Here is a 6,273-nt window from a genome sequence, read left to right as displayed (position 1 = left end):
AGGAAGAAAGAGAGAGAGCAAGGAAGGAAGGAAGGAAGGGAGGAAGGAGAGAAGGAAGGAAGGAAGGAAGGAAGGAAGGAAAAAGAAAATAGTACCTGAGATTGACCTCTGACCTATTATCTCTATTAGTCTTGAATGTAGAGATTGTTAGAAAAGAAAAGATTGTTAGAAAAGAAACCACCCATACATGCAAAAAAAGCATGAACATGTACACACACCTACACACACACACTGAATATATATTAGTACATTCTAATTACAAACACACTGTAAATATCTATAATGACTAGACATTCTAGAGTTTCAAGATTCTCTAGAACCATTGGCGTTGAATTACATAAAGAATTAGTGCTGATGAGCAAACAAATTTCAAGTTCCTATAAACTTTCTATTTACTCAACCTCTGATCTCTACTATAAACACTACAAAACTGCAGATGCTCTTAAGGCTGTGGATTTTTTGTGCTATAACACTTAATATGATGATTCCTGAGCAAATCCAACAGAAATAATTTACTTCACAAGGGTGAGGTAAAGCAGACCAAGTATGTCTGAAATGATATACTGAATTTGCTGACAATCTCAGCACCCATGACTAATAAATAGAAATAGTAGAAAGCTGAGCAAGCAACCACAGAATGGCCAGACTTTTGCAGCTAGGATAGAGTCAAATGGAGGGTATGTCACAACATGGAAACATGGTCTCATTAACACTTGTAACAAAAAACAGCAACAAGCCTGTGTGGGAGAAAACAGACATTTGATATCATCCTTTCTGAACTTATCTCCAGCCATTAACAGAGGCAGAAGATGTTGGGTCCACTTGCCCAGATGGTGTTTGCAAACTTATCTATGACATGAACCTTCCCAGTGACTTCAGCTGTGTGTGATTAAGTGCAGTAGTGAGGGTAGCTGAGAGTCTGGCATCAAAGGAGTCTTCCACACACAGAAGAAATGACAGGGAAGAAAAGCACACCTCCTCCTGCCTACGAATGTTGCTTTTGTGAAGTTGTAATATAATTACATTTTTTCCTTTCCTTGATCCCCTCTAGGTAGTCTCTCTAACAAGGACCTACTAGCACACTATGAAACAGCCTTTTGTATATTTCCACAATAGGACATGGGATGCAGGATAAGTCCATCTTCCAGAATGCTTGCCTAAAGGAGAGTAAGTTCTTACTAGGCATGGAATATGCCCGAACCTTAATTTTGACCTTTCTGTCCTACAGAAATAGATTTCTCATATTTATAAAACAATTCATTAATGGTGTGATTATTATAGCTGCTTGAAGAAACTAAGACATCGCAACTACAACAATTACCCACTTTTCATTGTTCTCTCAATGGTAACAATAATTTTACTTTATCATCTAGATCAGGTTTGATATAGAAAATCTTTATTAGTTGGTTTATTTCATCAGTAAGTAGTGGCTGGTAACTTGTTGAAAAGAAGCTTCTAATGAGCCTTGCCTTCCCGATGCTCTGACAGGAGAAATTTAAGTTGAACCACGGACCATAGTTTTTATTTCCTTATGGGATTTTTAGCTATGACTAGTGATTGTATGTGTGTGTGTTTATAGTGATGTAGTAATGCTAAGGAATTCAGGAAGAACTCTTGTTATGCATTATATGACCCACCTGTAATGAGGAAGGTCTTGTAACGCCACTTCTCATAAGAAATATAAATGTTCCCTGAATGGTTCCCATTTTTATTTCTTTCTTTTCATACCACTGCCACTGGGGATAACACAGCAAAAATATATAGCTTCTAAAATTCATTTGCTGAGTGTGTTGGCTGATCTCCTTAAAATCAGAATAATATTTATCTCTTTTTTTATTTAAGTTATTTGTAGTAACATTTGTATCTCATTCTGTAATATATACATTTTTTTTTGTATTTGCTTAATGACTCCTCCCATTTGAATGAAAGCAATAGAACCAAGTGAAAAGGGAAAGAAAGAGAGGGGAAGGAGAAAGAAAGAGAGGGGAGAGAGAAAGAAAAATGGGGAGAAGAGAGATAAAAGAAAGAGGGAAAGAGAGAGAAATATAAAAGAGAGAATGAAAATCAGGAAGAAGAGAGAAAGAAACAAACAAAGAGAGAAAGAGAGAGAAAAACAAAGAAACAAACAAAGGATGCCATTCATTAAGGCCATTAATGAGTTAGGGGTTATTAGATAAGGTTTTATTGTTGTGAAGAGACACTATCACCACAACAACTCTTATAAAAGAAAATATTTTATTGGAGCTGACCTATAGGTTCAGAGGTTCAGTACATTATCATCATGATAGGAAGAATGGCAGACATGGAGTTGGAGCAGCTGAGAGTTCTACATCTTGGTCTGCAGGCAGCAGAAGTAGACTGTGTGTCATATTGGGCATAGATTGAGGAGACCTCAAAGCCTGCCACCACAGTGATGTACTTCCTCCAGCAAGGCCATACCTACTTCAACAAGGCCACACTTCTTAGGAGTGCTACTTCCTGTGGGCCACACATTCAAACACATAAGTCTATGAGGGCCACTCCTATTCAAACCACCACAGTAGCCAAGGTCCTAAAACATGTGTTTTGTTTCTTCCCAAGTTACTAAAGTAAAGATGAAAACCAACCAGCATTCATGTCCTATTTATTAATGATGCAATTATTAAAGTGATTCGTTTGAAAGAAAAATCTTGCTGTGTTTTTTTTCCCATGTCCTAAAAATGTAAGTGAAAAACAATAAATTGTTGCTCAGTAGGAAACTTAACCACAGAACAATGTAGGCTGGGATGTGGTTGTAGTTCACTGAATTTTCCCAGATCACAGTGAGATGGAGCACTAAGTAGATCAGGAAAAATGTGAAAATATACAACAACAACAACAAAAAAAAAGAGCTGAGCATAGTTAAAGTTAAGAATAAGTTGGGTTCTGACATAGTAGCTGTATTGACAGAGAGATCAGAGCCAGGCAGAAGCACCTTTTAAAACTTCATTTTGAACTGCAGGAAGAGTTAACTAGCTTTTATTTTCCATATGTCAACTCATTTACTCTACGACCTGGTTGATAAGCTGAGTGTACATATGGGTTACAATTCATTACACATTCAAAATTAGCTTGAGAAGGTGGGTCAGTCAGTAAGATACTGGCTGTGTTTGCTCAGAGATGTCCCACAGTAAGAAAGCACGGGTGATGGGGAAAGGCTGGTCTGAACATCAACCCATTCAGGACAATTAACCTACTCCATGAGAAGAAAACTGTCCCTTCATAACCCATGTGGCCCTTTATGGTTCCAGCTCACACTGCTCTTATGAGGCCTAACATATTTAAACATGAATTTGAAAGGAAGTATTTCAACCAAAGCAACAGGATATTAACCTCTACTATTTTTACTGCCTGCATATTGTCTGTCTTTATTGACAGTAGATTTTTTTTCTCTTATTATAATACCTTAGTTTCACTGTACTATTCAGGGAAACTAACACATTTTCAGTGATTATTAGAATGTTTGGCTACTTATAAACTTTTTGTAGAAGAAAAAATTATCATGCATTGGAAATCAAATGTGTAATCATGTGTGTATATATCCTTTCTATACTTATTTACTTTATTTTATTTACACACTGACCAGTTTCTCCTCCTTTTTCTCCTTCCAGTAATTTCCCCTCTCTACTGGCTTGTTTTGTGTGTCAACTTGACACAGGCTGGAGTTATCACAGAGAAAGGAGCCTCCCTTGAGGAAATGCCTCCAGGAGATCCAGCTGTGGGCCATTTTCTCAGTTAGTGATCAAGGGGGTAGGGCCCCTTGTGAGTGGTGCCATGCCTGGGCTGGAAGTCTTGGGTTCTATAAGAGAGCAAGCTGAGCAAGCCAGGGGAAGCAAGCCAGTAAGGAACATCCCTCCATGGCCTCTGCATCAGCTCCTGCTTCCTGACCTGCTTGAGTTCCAGTCCTGACTTCCTTTGGTGATGAACAGCCATGTAGAATTATAAGCTGAATAAACCCTTTCCTCCCCAACTTGCTTCTTGGTCATGATGTTTGTGCAGGAATAGAAACCCTGACTAAGACACCTGTATCTCTCCTCCCCCTATCCATTCCTCCTCCCTTTCTCTTCAGAAAAAGGGGAGACCTCCCATGGATATCAACCAGCCATGACATATTCTTAATGTACGTATACTATGGCTAGCTTAGTTATACAGAAGTTATAATTTCATACATATATATATAGTTAATACATAAAATTAATCTATCATGGTATAAATATGTATCTGTCCAATGAAACATTTTTATTAGCATTTCCTATAATCCTGAGACATAAAGTGGTATGCATTTGCATTCAGATAATAGTATCTATTTTACCAAAATCCAAGATAAAAATTTTTGTTAGTACTATTTGGTAACGGGAGAGGTTTCTGATGATTCTTTTAAAATATGTAATAGTCATGTAAGCTAGAGGTCGTCATACTAATTATACAGAGCTACTGCACAAATTAATTTCACAGGCTTTGTGTTGAATTGAAATAGAAGCTACGATCTAGGAAAGCTTCTGTTTAATGTTAAAAAGTTTACTGAGAAGGCAAATTAAAATTTTTTAAATTAGGGGGGGAAAAGTCCAGCCAATGATCTGAATGCTTTTCTTCCTCGCTAAACTTTCCTAAGAATCACATAATAACTGTTTTTTAGTGCCACCTTTTGGGTGGTCTTGTTATTACATAACAGCAAAAATCAGAACTGGGAATCTCATCTGTCTATGTATGTGCATGCTTTAGAGAGTATTTTTTTAATACTGTTGTTGTTATTACTATTATTACTATTATTATTATTATTACTATTATTATTATTACTATTATTATTATTATTGTTATTATTAATTCACTATACATCCTGCTCACTGTTCTCCTCATGGTCACTTGTTCCCATAATCCCTCCCCCATCTCCTCCTCTGAGCAGATAGGGGTCTCCCTGGGTATGCTCCCACATTAAGTCTCCATGATGCTAGGTGTATCCTCTCCCACTGAGGCCAGACAAGGCAGCACAACTAGAAGAACATAACCCACATACAGACAACAGCTTTTGGGATAGCACCTGGCCCAGTTGTTTAAGACTCACATGAAGACCAAGCTGCACATCTGCTACAATGTGCAGGAGGCCTGGGTCCAACCCTCTTATGGTCTTTGGTTGGTGGTTCAGTCTCTGAGAGCCCCAAGGGGCCAGGTTAGTTGATTCTGTGGATCTTCTTGTGGAGTTCCTGTCCCCTTAGAGGCTGCAATCCTTCCTCCTATTCTTCCACAAGAGTCTCCAAGCTCTGTCCACTGTTTGGCTTTGACTATCTGCACCTGCTTGAGTTAGCTCAGTGATTTTTCACATGAACTGTATAGTTTTTTTGTCCCAGTATGGACTCTGTTCACTTCCATTCTCTGGTAGGAGCAGTGAAATCTCCTTACTTGTGGTTTTTGAGTCAGGTGATTCATTACTTGTCAATCCCATTTCCTTGTCCCGCAACACCGACCCAGGCATTCATATTCATTTAAACAGTTTTAATTCAAACTGTTTCATCTCCTTTTTGCTTAGATAATTTCAAGATCAGCGAGCACCTGTGGCTGTGTAGAGAACAAGTGTCATTGTTTTGACATTAAGAGAAACCTGAGAAGCTTCCTAGCACTTCAGGTTTGGCAAGGGAGAAAGTAAAACCTGATGTAAGTCTTAAAATTCTAATTCCAGAAAACGTGCCAAAGAAGGTGCACCTGACGAGCATTTCTCTCGACCTGTGCTAGAGAAGGTATTTGTAACTGACTTCCCTGTTGACCTATGCCAGAGGAACTGCTGTAGCTGACATTCCTGTTGACCTATGCCAGAGGAGGTACCTGTCACCCACACCTTAATATAAAATGAGCTGATGCAGGTGAGATGAAATACCCGCTTCCCAAATTTTACAACACAGTACCAGAACCGTCAGCCACATTTACTTTATCAAAACTGACAAGAATGAGAATTTTACCACCAACTGGGATTTCTCTGCTTACAATTATAACTGGGAACAGTTATTGACTGGGGTGTGACACTTGTCATAGTATATTAATCACTCATTAGAATCTAGGTGGCATACTACTCACTCTTCTGATTTCTCAAGGTCCTGTTCCCATCACTAAAAATAAGAAACCAGCTGGGCAGTGGTGGTGCATGCCTTTAATCCTAGCACTTAGGAGCCAGAGGGAGGCAGATTTTTGAGTTTGAGGCCAGCCTGGCCTACTGAGTGAGTTCCAGAAAAGCCAGAGCTATACAGAGAAACCCTGTCTCAAAAA

This window comes from Mastomys coucha, unplaced genomic scaffold (assembly GCF_008632895.1).
Source record: "Mastomys coucha isolate ucsf_1 unplaced genomic scaffold, UCSF_Mcou_1 pScaffold12, whole genome shotgun sequence".
NCBI lineage: Eukaryota > Metazoa > Chordata > Mammalia > Rodentia > Muridae > Mastomys > Mastomys coucha.
Note: the sequence above shows the minus strand (reverse complement) of the source record.